General features: G+C 45.1%; 1 long non-coding RNA gene across 2 annotated transcripts in view; it reads left to right on the plus strand.

Moving 5' to 3' along the window:
• LOC109549920 (uncharacterized) overlaps positions 1-16238 on the plus strand; it is a 32101-nt gene that overhangs the window by 7989 nt on the left and 7874 nt on the right. The window contains exons 2-4 of one of the 2 annotated variants that reach the window (XR_002176342.3): positions 2975-3066; positions 7731-7762; positions 11849-11900. This is a non-coding gene — a long non-coding RNA (uncharacterized lncRNA). The remainder of the gene's footprint in view (positions 1-2974; positions 3067-7730; positions 7763-11848; positions 11901-16238) is intronic. The other variant, XR_002176341.3, reaches the window with a different exon arrangement.

Below are 16238 nucleotides of genomic sequence, written 5' to 3' on the forward strand. Positions count from 1 at the left end.
GATCAGTTGCAGGGCGGGGGCTGGGAATGGGAGGAGGGAAGGTGGTGCCAGGAAAAAAGGAAGTAAGGTTTGGTGAACACCTAGCTACAGTGTACATGCATATGTCTATAGTTAACAAAGACTTTCACTTTTTAAGGGGGTCATCACCCAACCACAAGTTGGGTTTTCTGGTTTGGGGACATCCCATTGTCACAACTATTTATTCCTTTATGAAATTCAACTAATTCAGTTTGGGTTTATCGTCTGGCTTATTCACCTAGATTTTCTATTTTGGCTCCTTATAAAGAATTTGTTTTTTCATCTTTGTCCCTTCCCTACTTGGTAAAGCTCTTATAGAGTAAAAGTGTTTCTACCTTCTACTTTCACTCTATTGTAGAAGTTATGATTGTGAAGCAACCTTCAAATTGCAAATGCGAAATTGAATAGTCTATCGAAATAGTTTTCTCTATTAATTTAGTGGAATCTTAAATAGAAGGTAAATCAGAAGCCTGTGAAAGGCTGAAAAACAGGAAGACAGTGTGTTCAGATCACATTTATAATAGAAGAAACTGCAAAAATTATTTCAGTTTGATTGTATTTATCTTTAAAAACATGTGACTTTATTGGGCCTTTTATCCTAATCTGCATGTGTAACATTTGCTGTTTTCACCCTGTGCCCAACAAACTGATCAGTCTGTCAAGTAAGTCATAGATTTCGTTTTGTTCTGTCACCTCCACACGTTTATTTAATTCTATGCAATCAGGAATGTGTTATGGAGAACATAATTAGCACTGCCAATGGACCAGCAGTGAGAGTGGTGCATCTCTGTGGGGTGGGGGGCCGGGGGGAAGAGATGCTGCTGGGTGAGGAAATAGATTTTAGTTTCAAATTACACAGGGACAGTTGTAAACCCAAAGGTTAGGAGTTGTTAAAATACAAAATATATTTGATAATATCATTTGACAGTAGGGTTTTCTGGTTTCTCTCTTTATCCCTTCCATCCTCCTTCTCCCCTCTTCCCTGGCAGCCCATCAGTTTGGGAGAGTCACAGTGAGAGATGAGGCACTAGGCAGCCCCTTTGCCACAGGATAACTTTCCCTAAAGAAAAGCAGGTTGTTAACTCCTGTTCATCCTTCAGGTCTCAACTCAAGTGACACTGCCTCAGGGAAGGCTTCCCTGACCAGTGAGGCTGGGTGTGGAGCTCCTGCAGCCCACTTTCTAAGCATCCGTGTTCCCCATCCAATACGGAACATGCTTCATTGTCTCATAGCAGTCTCATTTTTTTTTGATATTTTTAAAATTAATTTTTATTGGAGTATAGTTGATTTACAATGTTGTATTAGTTTCTGCTGTACAGCAAAGTGAATCAGTTATACCTATACATATATCCACTCTTTTTTAGATTCTGTCCTCATATAGGTCATTACAGAGTATTGAGTAGAGTTCCCTGTGCTATGAAGAAGGTTCTTTTTTTTAAAGTTTTTTTAAAAATTTACATTGGAGTATAGTTGATTAACAATGTTGTGTTAGTTTCAAGTGTACAGCAGAGTAATTCAGTTATACATATACATGTATTTATTCATTTTCAAATTCTTTTCCCATTTAGGTTATTACAGAACATTGAACAGAGTTCCTTACTGTATAGCACAGGGAACTCTGCTCATAGTACTCTTAAAGTTGTCTTCCCGCGAATGATCCATTGTCATCCTTGTACCTAGCACAATTCTTGGCACATGGTTGACACTCAACATATGTTTGAATGAATGAGTGAATGAATGAATGAATGTGTAGTGTAAACAGGAGAGACTTTACAAACAGGCACACCTGGGGTTCTCCTTTGACTCTGCTGGTTCTTAGCTTCAGGTTGGTGGGTAATTTATTTAATCTTTACACGACCCAGTCACCAGAGCTGCAAAATAAAGATGGTAGGTCCTAATTGCATGGTGGTTGTGAGGATTAAGTGAGACAATGGACATGCAGCCCCTGTGAGCATTTCTATCACAGGCATGCAAATTAAGTATCAGTTCTGTAGTCCGTGGAGGGTTTAGAGCAGGAAAGTGACAGCATGAAAGTGGTGCTTTTTGAAAGATGGATCTGGTGGCCTGGTGCAGAAGAGCCAAGCGGGGGGGGAGGTGAAGAAACTGCTGCAGTGTTCTTAGTGTGAGGAGAGGAGGCCTGAACTTGTTTAGAGTTACAGTCTGAGATGCCATCTCTGGGTGGGGCAGGTCACTTTGTTGAGCTATTTAAGTGGCACGTGAACGTGACAGCCACTCAGTGAGCCACCTTACTGAGCTGTTGGCCATTTTGCCAACAGGTGCTGGCTTGAGTTAGTCAGGCTCATAACCAAATGGGGAACAGGGATTCATTTAGACCCTCTTCAAAAAATGAGTTTATTTTAAGGATATCCTGCAAATGAAACAGAAGACTGTGAGAATCCAAGACAGTTACTCTTTCCCTCTGGACTCTCCCCACTTCACTGTCACGGTGGGCTGGCTTCACTCTGTATATTTACTCTTTTATTTCTTGCTGATGACTTTCCAAACTCCTCTCGTCCAAATCCCACAGGGTAGCTGTTTGTCTTAGTTATCATTACCCTGTTTAGAGTGTGTTTTGTGCTAGACCAGCTCATGGGTCTTCAGCCTGGCTGGGAATGAACATCCTTTGGGCTTTTTATTCTCCTTTACAAAGAAAGCCACTGGGATAAACTAGAAAGGGACATTGGGGATGGAAGATAGCATGACCGCCATGCTTAGGACAGAGCAGTTGAGAGGGCATCACAATGTCCCTAGTGTTATTGGAAAAACTGGTCCTATCTGTTGGCATAAACATAGGCCTGCTGTGATGGCAGGGGCCCAGCGGCATAAGCAAGAAAAGGAATGTGGCTTCAGGAACATCTCACAGAAAAGGTAAACAGGAGATCATCAGACAGAGTATTCTGTGAAAAATGCATTTAGTACTTCAAGAAATAATTATTGGTGACTTCTTTGTGCCAAGCACTGTGCTAGGTACTGAAGACACGGTGGTGGACAAGACAGAGCTCCTGCCCGCGTGAAGCTTACATCCTAGTGCTGGAAGGCAATGAAAAGGTAAGGAAATAAATACGTGATATAATATCAGGTAGAGATAAGGCTAGGAAGACAAATATGGTAGCATAAGAGATCACTGGATAAGGCTGATCCCCAATCCCATTTACTCTTCCACATGGACCCAAAGATAGACTGTATTTCCCCAATTTCCTTGCAGTTCAGCTGTGACCATTTGACTGAATTCTGGCTGTTGAAATGTGGGAAGAAGTGATGTGTGCCACTTCCAGCCCTGACCCATAAAAGCTTCCTACTTGCAGACCTCTGGGCTCTTTTCCATTTTGGCTGGCTTGGATGGAGACAACTCCCAGGACAACCTTGGGCATCCTTTGTTAAAAATAGTGGAACCACAGGATGGGATCACTGCATGGAGGAAAGCTGCCCTACTAGGCATGCCTGCATTTTATAGTTACGTGGGTGAGAAATAAACTTTAATTTTGTTAAACCTGTGGTTCTCAGAGTAGGGTGCTTTGACCAATAGCATCAGCATCACTTGGGATCATGATATAAATGCAAATCCTTGGGCTCTGCCCTAAACATACTGAATCAGAAACTTGGAGGGGTGGGCCCTGCTGTCTGGGTTTTAACAAGCCCTCCAGATGATTCTGATGCATACAGTTTAGGACTGTTCTAAACCCTGGAGGTTCTGGGTTTTATCTGTTACATCAGTTGGTATTATTTTTAACTAATACAGAGAGTAATTTGAGTGGTGGGGGTAGGTTTAGCAATTTGAAATGGAGTCGTCACGGAAAGCAATTGCAATGAACTTGAGGGAACAAGTCTGGTGTATTTGCATAAAAAAGGAGATCAGTATGGTCAGAGTAGAATGATTATGGGGAAAGGGCTGGAGGAAAATAAGATCAGAGTGGAAAGCTGAGGCCTGATTGCATAGGGTCCAAGAGGCCAGGGGTGGGGCTTTAGATCTCTTTTAAGTGCAGTGTGATTTATTTATTAAACAAACTTTTTGTGAGTGATTTTTTTTTTTTATTGTGGTAAAGTATACATAACATAAACTTACCATTTCAGCCATTCTTTTTTTTTCTTGCGGTACACGGGCCTCTCACTGTTGTGGCCTCTCCCTTTGTGGAGCACAGGCTCCGGACGCGCAGGCTCAGCGGCCATGGCTCACGGGCCTAGCCGCTCCGCGGCATGTGGGATCTTCCTGGACCGGGGCACGAACCCATGTCCCCTGCATCAGCAGGCGGACTCTCAACCACTGCGCCACCAGGGAAGCCCTCAGCCATTCTTAAATGTACAATTTCATGACATGAAGTACAATCATGATGTTGTGCAACCATCACCACTGTGCATTTCCAGAACTTTTTTGTCATCCCAAATAGAAATTCTGTATTCATTAAACAGTAACTCCCCATTCCCCTCTTCTTCCCAGCCCCTGGTAACCTCTATTATACTTCCTCTCTGAGTTTGCCTATTCTAGGTACTTCATATAAGTAGAATCATATAATATTTGCTCTTTTGTGTCTGGCTTATTTCACTTAGCATTAATGTTTTTAAGGTTCATCCATGTTAGAGCATATGTCAGAATTTTCTCCCTCTTTAAGGCTGAATAATGTTCCATGACATGTTCTGTTTATTCACTCATCTGTTGATGGAAATTGGGTCATTTCCCCCTTTTGGCTATTGTGAATAATGCTGTTATGAACATAGGTGCACAAGTAGGTCTGTGAGTCTGTGCTTTTAATTCTTCTAGGCCAGCAGACTTTGTAACTGCTCTGGTGCTGTGTCCTGAGGCTGAGAAGGTGTGTAGGATGTGACCTGGTCGAGGCACTCACTACAGTGAGGGAGGAGACAAGCAAAGATCAATGGTGATCTCTTCGAGTGATAGGGTTTGCTCACGTAAAGTGCCTGGGAGGATCACCAGGTGGTGTCAGGGAAAGCTTCCTTCCTGGAGGAGGCTGTGCTGAACTCAATCTCAAAGAAAAAATAGAAATTAGTCAGGTGAAGAAGAGAGGGAGGGGCATTCTAGGGAAATGGTGGGGCACTGAAGCAAAGAGGTGTGCATGTGTAATCCTCTGCAGAAGCCCACGCTGGCCTCACATGGATGAAGCACTGAGGGTGAGATGGGAGAGAGAGGGGTAAGAGATGAGGCTAAAGAGATAAGTGAGGGCCTGGCTGCACAGACCTGGCAAGGGAAGTCAAGGAGCTTGACACGATTCCCTTAGGGCAGCAGTGCTTCATCTTGACTGCATTTGAGAATCCCTCAACAGCTTTAAATAAAAGAAAACCCTCCAATGCGGAGCCTGAATTCCACCCTCATCGATTCTGGCTTACTTGGTCTGGGTTGGGGCCAGGACATAGGCATTTCTGCAACTTCCTGGTATTGCCAACGTGTAGCCAGGGTTGAGAAGTACTGCCTCAGGCCATGGGAAAGCTTTTAGAAGGTTTTAAGCAAGAGAGTAATAAGATGAGATTCTTTCTTCACCCCTTGTACATATTTCAATGTAAAGTGAAGTTTATGGCTGATGAGGCCTTTGGGGAAAGAGGCCCTTTCCTGTTCTCTGAGCCTCAGTTTGTTCCACTATAAAATGAAGATGCTACTTCCATCCCTCAAGGGCTGTCTTAAGGAGCAGATGGAGAGTAGAAGATGACAGTAAGGAGCCCCAGGCAGGAGCCTTTTTATACAGACACAGCTTTCCATTTGTGTGGCAGGATCAGTGACCGGGGGCCGAATCCCCCGGGCCCAGCGCTGTCTGGGGGTCCAGAGCTTCTCTGGACTTGGCGCTCTGCAGGCATCAGTCAGACTTTCCTTAGCGGAAGACTTCCTGATGAGCAGGATGCAGTTGTAGTTGGTTTGACCGGAATGAGAAGTACAAGCCGATGCAGCTGTGCGTGATGGCGACGCAGGAGAGCAAGGCGGCACTGCCTGCTGACTTGATCGCAGGCTCCATGCTGTGGTACGAGTTGTGTGGTGTTTGCTTGTTTCCATCTCGATCTGGAGGAAAAATCCTAGCGCAGAGCCCTTCAGCTGCTCCCTTCCCACCCCATCCCAGCAGGAAGACGGGTGACTGGGTTCAAGCAGCAGAGTGAGAAGCCAGATTCTGGTTTGTATCTTAGGGCATGGCACGGCAGCCCTTAATTTTCTGGGAGGGGAGTGATCTTTTTTTCTTTATCTTTACCACTCCTGGAGGGCGTGAACCATGCCTTTGGTCATTTTGTGCTTTGAGCACCTTAGGTGGACAGGAAAATGTGTGTTCAGTTGACCAGGGATCGGTTAGGATTGATTGTGCTGGAAAGAGGAAGAGGGGGGATGAAGATGACTTGAGTGACCTTGAGACCTACAGAGAAATTGGCTAGGGTGGGGTCTCTGTGTCTCTCTCCTGCTCACGCAAGTTAGCAATATAACAACCCAGCCCTGTCCTATGTTTGTGATCGTTGTGTGTTAAAGTTGCCTCCAGAGTAGTGAAATTCCAAGCCTCCCCTACCCACTGACAGTAGAGCAAGCTTGATGTGAGAGTATCTGGGGTGGGGCACCCAGAAACACCAGCCAGGTCGGATGTATACATCTAAATCTTGCATACCCTTGAGGCTCTTTGCATTCTATGTAAAATCTAAATCGTTGCATACCTCTGCTGTCTTCCATTCATCTAGATAATTGAGTAGTTGAGAGTAATTTGCGGGGGCATTCTAGATCCAGTGGTCTAAATGTTAAAGATGGCAGCGTTTCTGTTCTCTCCAGATCAGAAACTTCATCTTGTTAGCTGGATTTATTTTGAGGTTTTGTACTGTCCTTTCCCAATAAACTGGTTCTCCATTATTTTAAAATAGCATCATGGGATTAATAGTGCATTCAGGGCAAGCATTGCAGCCTGTGGCTGTCTGTGGGACTGTCCTGGAGCCTTGACCCGGCAGGGGGCCCTGTAATTCCTAACCTCAGTAACAGGGCCTGGCCATGCATGCACGCTCAGATGACGGGCCATCTGTGCCCTGCCTGGAGGCAACTCACAAAGCACCTCACTTGACAAATTAAAGGTGAGGAAGCCTCAGGCTTCCTTGCTTCTTATGAATGTGGGAATCAGTCCCTTTTAAGTCAGGCCAGCATGAGGAAATAGGAGAAAGGACGCTACTGCAAATATACCAGATATGTTTTGTATGTTACTTCATGGCATCCTCACTGACCTTGTGAGGCAGGTATTTTTATCCTTATTTTACAGATGGAGAAATCAAAATTCCAAATAACTGAGCAACCTACCCCATCTTGCACAGCTGGACTGGTGGCACACCGGATTCGAAGCCAGGCATGATGTGCTGGGCTCCATGCCTGGGCTTTTCAAAATGTCAACCATTGACATCTGGGGATGATAATTCATTATCGTTGGGGGCTGCCCTGTGCTTATTGGATGTCTAGTAGTGTCTCTGTTTGTTATTCTAGATGATAATAGTACCCCACCCCAAAACCCCACATGAGACAACCAAAAACGTTCCCCTGGTGGACGAAATCACTCCAATCCCAGCTGAGAACCACTGTCGTAGAATAATACATATGTTTTCTCAATTCTCACAACAACCCCATATACTAGGTACCATTATCATTCCCCTTTTGCAGATAAATGTACAGAACCTAGAGAAACTGTGAGTTGACCCAGGTCAACTGGGTCCGCTTTGGGAATAAATAGCATCTCTGAGTGTCTTGTTTTCTTTTTCCCCAGGTTTAAAGTGGCGGATCCTGTCTTAAGACTAGGTAAGGGCAACACTAAAGTCCTTTTTCTTTGCCACTTTACCAGGAATTTGAAAAGCGTAGTGTTTGTGAGAATAACCTGGGCGGGGGGGAGCTTGTTAGAATTCATATTCCTGACAGATTCAAATCCAGTAGACCTGTGTGGGTGCGGGAATGGGTATGGTAAAGCACACCCACAGTGACTGGGGGTGCCATGGTTCAGGGAACCTTCTCTGAGAAACACTCAAGTACTTTGCTGTGTTTCAAGTGACCCCAAGATAAAAATTCAGGAGAAAGAATGGAGATGACAAGTGGAAATGGAAGGGGTGTGGGATGAGACCTGACATGCCACTACTTGTAGAGTTCTGTTTAATAACCAAAGAGGGCGCCAAACGTGTATTGCACGGAGTGACCTGCAGTGCCAGGATCTCCTGTAGACCTTGGGATGGTAAGTCCGATGCATTTGCATCACTCTCCATCCCCAGCTAAGGTTGACTGGGCTGCCTAGTTTGGAAGCTTAGTGCATCCTGAAATTCTAAAAATGGTTACATTTAAACAAAAACAGCTGTGTCATTTCCCAATTTCCGCTCTATTCAGATTCACACTCTGCCTTCTCGCTTCTCTTAGAGGCGCTGGGAGGGACACAAGGGTACACACACACGCACACACACAGCCTCCTCTCTTTCACTCTCACTCACTTGAGTTCATTTCTCCGTGGAGAGGGAGTGTTTCTAGTTTTCCAAAAAGGAATCACAAACAGGAGAAGCCACACGAGCCCAGACTACAATAAAATGCTACAATATGCTTTCAAGCTGGAGCGACTCAAAAGCTGGGAAGAGAAAGTGGCAGTATAATGCCTATTTTTATCTTCAACTATAATCTATCCACTTGTAGTTTCATAGCTGTCAGGAGGGAGAAAAGGACACGTAATCAGCCCACCGCTCTCTGCTCTCATCCTCCACCTGTGTGACACAGATGTTGCGGGGTGTGCACACACACGTACTTTTAAAACACTTGTCAGAGGGTTCAATTGAACTCACACCTGAAGCCAGGTTCCTCTTCCTTTTAGAACCCATCCTTTTGTCTGTTATTTCTTGACAACCAGACAGAAGGTGAAATCTAGGTGATGAAAACCCATATTCTGGATGCCTAGGAATAATGGTTACCATTGAATGATTGAAGCAACCGCTGTGTACCTATTAGTCTTTTCTAGCCTTGGCCAGACTGTGCTACGGGTGTGTCCTAACCTCCTGGACACTCTTCACTCATCTGGTGACTGCCTATCCTTTAGAGAAGGCAGACATGGGCCGGTAGAGATAGCACAGCCTTGGGGTCAAGAGGCCTGAGCAACTAGCCTCATTTTGCTGTGCACAAGCTCTGTGACCTCTCTAGACCTCAGAATCCTCATCTGTAGAAAGAGGATAGAAATACCTCCATGATGGATTATTGAGAGAATTCAGCAATGAATGTAAACCCTAAGCTTTATCACATGGCAGAGGCTAAGGACATGCTACCTGTTAGTAGGAGTGTTTCTGTCATTGCTGTTTTATTTGTATTAGTACTTTAGTGATGGTAGCAGCAGCGGCAGTAGTAGTGGTAGAAGAAGTCATTTGGGGTTTGATTTCTACAACTGTTGTATACTTTGTTTTCAGTGGTTACTCGCCCGTGCTGGTAGCGTAGGGTGTTACGTGAGTCTTCCTCCGCATTGTTCCTACAGCATCCCTACAGGCAAGTCAGGAGTGACTTCCTTTAGGTGTGATGGTAAGAATTTGAAAAAGTCTGTGATGCCCTAGCGTTTTCCCTTAACTTGCTGGCGGATAAGGGACTTAAAATCTTAACAGAAAAGCTGGCTCCCTTGAATGCTCCTGCCCCCAGAGGCTTCCTTTTAGCTGTTGCAGTGACATCTCAATGAATGGAAGGGCTGAGAGTAAGTTTGGTGATGATTCTTCAGAAAGTCATGACATTGGAGCCACACAGAGCTTGCTTTACGCACTGCCCTGCCTTTTATTAACCACGTGAACTTGTATATGTTGTTGAACCATTCAAGGACTCCATTTCCTCATCTGTAAAATAATACCTTCCTAGGGTTATGGTAAGGTTCGAAGTGTAAAAACGCTCTATAAACTCTCCGTGCCAGATAACCCGGGAGCTAGCTTTCGTGATTATTCAAGACGGCAGAGGCGTGATCCAGCCTTTTCGAGATCGAAGTCTCGGGAAACATATTAGCTCATTTGGACCCCAAACCAATTTTTGGAAATGAGGGACTAGGGTTTTCAAGTGTGGCTTGCGCTCCGCCCCTGGTCTGCACGCAGACCCCAAGCCACCGACCGCACAGTCAGCTCTTTGTCTGCAAGCTCATTAATGCAGCCACAGCTTCCACAGAGGAGCAGCTGTTGGCTGGGGTCTGGCTCGCTGAGAGGGACGCCCAGGTACTGCTGCTGCTCTGGAGCGTTTGCAGGATGCCAGATTGCCGCAACGGAGTGTCCATGTGCTTCTCTATTGTGATGCCTCAGGTCGAGAAAAAAAAGCCTGGACCCACCGAAAAGCTTTCACAGATTGAAAAGTGCACAGTTCGGGGGTGTTTAGCACTTCAGCACATGCTCTGTGACTGTGCATTCAAGGCAACGTGTCAGAAGAAATTAGTCTGCAGCGGCCACATATGTCAGCCAGCCGGTGGGAGCGTTTGCCTGACACCCAGGCTAGGGACACAGAAGAAAAGGCTGCTTACCTTCAAATCCCCTCAAGGTTAGCACATTGGTGAGGTTGTCCAGTCTCTCGTGCTCCGCTCAGATATTGCTGAGGAGAAGCGTGAGTGTGGATAAGGAGGAATTAACTAGGCAGTGTGAAGAGAAGGTGGAATCTCGTGTCATTCACTCTTGTCAGGCAGACAGAGATGTGCATTGCACGCACTGTCACGCTTCCTCCCACAGCCCTGCCAAGTGGGCAGTATTAGTATCTGAATTTACAGATGGGACGTTCAAAGCTCAGAGAGGTCTTGTGGCTTGAAAGTCATCAAAATCAGAGAACTCCCCCAGAGATCTCTCAGAATCTAAAGTGTACCGACACTCCTTCCCTTCCATGGAGCATGCGCTTATAAGGTGTTACGGTTGATTTTCTTTTCTCAACAAACATATCAGCACTTAAATGTTTGATTGTCATCTTCAAAGAAGAAACTCTGGCAGGCCCTATTCCGCAAGCAGCATTCACGCCCACACCTTACTGGATTCCTGTTGGGAGTTTCCTTCCTTCTTGTGAAGAGAGTCAGTAACAGTGAGTTACTGCCTCTTGCAGGTGGGTTTGACGAGTGGTCAAGAGGATGGTTAGGATTCTGTTGTCGAAGTCAGAGATGAGCTGAGGTCAAGGGAGCAGCGGTAGAGGCAAGAGCAGACGTAAGAGAGAATTGAAAGCACACAGTGACCGATTTGATGAGAGAGGTGAGGGGAGAAGCGTTTCCAGCTTGGGAAATTGTGTTGACAGCAGTACAGCAGCTTCCTAACTGGAAGTGGGAGGAAGAGGCACGATTTTCTTAAGGGAGTGGGGAGGTGGGAGTGGGCAGGATGTGCTCCCTTTAATACCTAAGGCATGCTGCTCTAGCATTTGAAGTTAGGAGGGCGTTCGGAGCAGCTGTTAAAGAGTTGGGAGTTGGTGGTAAATGAGCGATCAGAGGAACCGTGTGTGATGGTTAATTTTATGTGTCAACCTGACTGGCCTAAGGGATACGCAGACAGCTGGCAAAGCATTATTCCTGAGTTCATCTGTGAAGGAATTTCTGGTGGATATTAGCATTTGAACTGGTAGACTGAGTAAAGAAGATCTGCCCTCACCAATGTGCGTGGGCATCATCCAATCCACTGAGGTCCCGAATAGAACAAAAAGGTGGAGGAAGGGCAAATTCTCTCTCTCTCTCTCCTTGAGCTGGAACATCCATCTTCTCCTACCCTCAGACATGAGAGCTCCTGGCCTTCGGACTCCGTGACTTATACCAGCTGCTTGTCCACTCTCCTCCCGTCCCTTCTCAGGCCTCTGGCCTCAGACTGGGCGTTACATCATCCGCAACCCTGCTTCTCAAGCCTTCAGACTCGGACTGAATTATTCCGCTGTCTTTCCTAGGTCTTCACCTTGCAGACAGCAGAACCTGGGACTTCTTGGCCTCCATAATCACGTGAGCCAATTCCTAACAGTAAATCTCTCTCTTCTATATATATGTGTGTATGTATGTGTGTGTGTGTGGAGAGAGAGAGAGAGAGAAATATAAATACATATGTGTATTTATGTATATATATATATATATATATATATCGTATCGGTTTTCTATATGTAGAGAGAGAGAAATACTCACACATATATACGTGTGTATATATGTGTGTGTGTTTATATATTTCTATATATCTCCTACTGGTTCTGTTTCTCTGGAATATCCTAATACACCATGAAAGGAGAGACAATGGATAGGAGAGTGAAAAATGAAGAGGAAGGAACATTGAAGCTTAGAGATGTTTAAAGGGCGTGTGAGGAAGGGGAGGGATGTTAGCAAGCCTTGAGTTGCATCCCCTCTGTTTCAAGCATGTCCTTGAAGATAGCCAGATTTAAGGTGACTAAACCTTTGTGAGAAGAGGGAGGAGAGCAGGATCACGTTACTTAGGCCAATCATCTCATCCAGGCATGGCCGAATTAAAACCATCAGAGAAGACCGGCTGATGCTAAGTGGAAATCAGATGCTAGCAGGTCTGTGTGCACGCACAGATACACACACACACACACACACGTGCACACAGAGCACCCCTCAGCCACACAGATGATTTGGGCCAGGTAGGCTGGACTCTGCTTCGAAGGTTAAATTTGGGAGAGAAGAATTCAAGCAAATATTCATTTCTGCTTTGCCTACTGATGGGATCTCTGTTCTCTGGGATTCCGTGCTGCCAGCAAGTTCTGGAATAGCCTCAGAGCATGGAAGGAAGTAGCAGCATGGTGCAGAGCAAGGGAATAAAAGCTCGCCTTGAATCAGCCCCCTGTTAGGTTCAGTGGCACCGACATGGCAGGTCAAGGAGTTCTCCCTTACGCTTGCGTGTCTCTCTCTTCCTTGGCTGGCTGTGTCCTATGCCAGACTGCGTGGACTGAGTGTGTTGATCAGGGGCCAGGGCTGAGGCCTGAAGGAGCTGGGACAGGGGAAGTCAAAGGCAGAGCTAGACCTGGACTCCTAAACACCGTGCACACTGAGCCAGGTGACTTCACTTCTCTGGGCCTTAGTTTCCTCCATGTAAATGAAGGACTTGGTGTGACTCCACGTTTGTCCCCACTAAGAGAGACATCAGAGAATATCTGTAAGGCTTCATAGCATGTGTTAACACTCACAACATGTGAGTGTTAGGCACAATGTTAACACTCACAACATGTGAGTGTTAGGCACAATGTGTTAGGCACTCACAACAGTGAGCATACAGGTCTATTCAGACATACGTTTCACAAGTAACCCATTCTCAGTAATCTGAGATTCCCTAAACAAGGTCACAGTAGGGCCTTAATTCCTTTAATAGCTGAATCACAGAGGCTATTACCTGCAGCTGTTTTCTTCCCCAGATTTCCCTGTGCTCCCTCAGAGTTGCCACCCTTGTACAGAGGACTTCTCCTCCTTGCTTATTTGCTGCCTCTTTCCAGGAGGATAAAAAGCTGCTGCAGCCTTCAAAGCTGCTTCCCATAAATGTGGACATGTGATCGAGTAATGAGGTTCATGCTGAAATCCTGGAAGACCCAGAGAGATTGAGATTGACCAGACCTCAAAGTTCTACCTTCTCAGGGACTTGCTTGCTTGATTCCCCTAAGACCTAAGTATGAGCCTCCACAGCTCCTCTCTGTGGATCTGGCCCTACTAATCATCCAGCATCATTTTCTATCTCTGTCCCCTCTGTGCACCCTACCTCAGCCACCCTGGCCCCTTGATGTTCCTTGACGGTACCAAGCATACTGCCACCACAGGGTCTTTGCACTTCCTATTTATTCTGCATGGAGCAATATTGACTCTTGTCTGGTATCACATAGTCTCTTCCTCATTTCTTTTAGGTCTCTGGTTTAAGTGTCATTTCCCTAAAGAAGTCTTTGCTGAACACCCCATATGAAATACCAACTTAAACATCTATTTTTCATACCCAGCTTTATTTTTCTTCATGGTATACGTGACACTGTCATATTTATTTACTGGCCATCTCTGCATACTAGAATGTCAGCTCCAGGAGGACAGGGGTTATATTCATTGCTTTACTCCCAGCACCTAGAATGGTGCCTGGCACAGGGCAGATATTTTTCAAATGAATGAAAGAATAAATGAACAAATAGTTGAGGAGGCATGTGTGGCTCCGAGAGTCCTCTCTTTTGTTGGTACATACCTTCAACTCATTTATGTCATCACTGAGAAAGATAAGATCCTCATTTCCATGGAGTTTATGTCCTAGTGGTAGAGGCAGATAGTATGTACATACTTTAATTTCAGATGGTGGTGAGTGCTCTGAAGAAAATAAAGGCGAGAGATGGGAAAGAGAGTGGCTGGCTAGGGTGGTGGAAATTCTTTTACATGGGGTGTTAGGAAAGGTCTCTGTTTCAGAAGATCTGGGCAAGCATTGAGGAAGTAGCAGGTGTTAAGCCTCTGAGGCTGGAATAAGTTCAGTGCATTTGAGCAACACTGAGAAATCCAGTGTGGCTGGAGCTTAGAGAATAGGAAGGGATGTGCTAGGAGCCTGGATTGGTGGTTCTAATCACCTAGGATCTTGCCAGCCATGGTAAGGAGTTTAGATTTTATTCTAAGACTAGACATCTTCCATGGAACCAGGCTGGCAGGATCACAGGTGGTTCAGGTTTCAGTGTCCACTGCCTATACTTTGCCTGTAACTCCACTGAACTTGACCCTCCTGTTGGGTCTGGGTCACACAGTCCAGAGTCTGTCCTCTGGAGAGTTTCCTTTCTGAGGGCACATGATGTCCTTTTCATCATCTGGTTTTGCTTATAGCAAGACAGTCCATCACACAAGTTTTAAAATAAATATATTTGACATTGGGAAGAGTCAAGGTCCCATTCCCATATTTTCCGGAGGGCTTCCTTACCCCTGTGTGTGTTTTCAGATTCTTAGGAGAGGGCTGTACTTCATTTCTCCCTTAAAACCAATAGTTAAATCAAGGAAGCTGATGAAAGTCCAAAGACTAAACTCCAGGCCATGGCCTTGAACTGCATGCTTGTGTACGTATTCTTTACCTCTCTCTCCCTCTCTCAGCTCTCAATATCTATGCTTTTTCTGCTTTTCTGGTAGAAGACCCTTTTTTACTTCCCTCATTGTGTTTCTACTGTAGGGTTGGTGACATTTGTCTACTTAGTTCAGCACATTTCCATGAGTTTGAGCCACTTATAAGAACTTTTTGGCATGGGACTTCTAGAGATGCGCAGTTCATGGAATCTGAGACTTGGAAAAATCCTTAACGATCCCCACCTTTAAATGTTGTTTCTAGTAGGAGCAGTTTATTGGGGTAATTGGGTGGCAAGTTATTACCATTTCTTTGCATTTAAAAAAATTTTTTAGGCCAGCACTTTAATACTCTTTCAGGTGGTTGATCCAAATCCATTGCATTGTAACAAACTGCCCAGTGGAACGCTGGGCTGGAGTGGTCTGGGGTTAGTCCGGAATAGCGGGAATCCTTTCAAAATTTGCAGAAGGATAAAAACCTGCCATTTTTAAGAAGATCATTTTCTCCAAAATTTCTCGCAAAACTCATTCTTAAACTTTGATGCCTGCTACCACTTTTCTGGTAGCAAGCACTAGCAGACAACCAAAGAAATGAACGAGCAGCAAATGAATATTAATGGAAAAATTCTGAAACAGTTGACCATGCTTGGTTTGACAGCTTGTTTCTTTGTGGACATGTGGGTCCCCAGTCTACATATAGAACTTCTCTCCTAGTAAAATTACTGGTACTTCATCTGATGGAGTTCACTGTGCTGATATTTTAAGGGGGTTGGCAGAGCATGGCATTTTGCAAAGAGCATCATTTCTTCCAGGTTCTTCTTTTTCATAATTTGGGGACCATTGAGTTTTAGGGATCAGCTGAGGTCCCTCTCTTAGAAAGTCTGCAAATAAGTTTCTGTCTCTCAGCCACCAGAACCTTAGAATGTGTCTGACTAGTTTCTAAAAGGCTGTATGAAGATGTGGCCACTTCAGAGTATTCAGGGGTGGACGTTCAAGTTCATGTGCTCATTTATTCAGCAAGTATGACCTACTGTGTTGTGCTGAGTTATGTCTGTTTTTAGCTCAAAATCACGTCCGTCTGTATCTAAGGTCTGACAGAGGAGAAGCTGGGAACCGTTATTTCCCAGGCTCCCCTTCCCTAAGCAGTTCCTAGTTAGAGTCTGCCAGTGAGAGTCACTCACGTGAGATTTAGAAGGTGGATAGAACAAAACGCCATTATACTCCAGAGACAGTTTAGGCAGATGTGTGGACAGATGGCAGACTCAAGGCTTGCAG

The sequence above is a fragment of the Tursiops truncatus genome, chromosome 6, assembly GCF_011762595.2.
Source record: "Tursiops truncatus isolate mTurTru1 chromosome 6, mTurTru1.mat.Y, whole genome shotgun sequence".
Taxonomy (NCBI): domain Eukaryota; kingdom Metazoa; phylum Chordata; class Mammalia; order Artiodactyla; family Delphinidae; genus Tursiops; species Tursiops truncatus.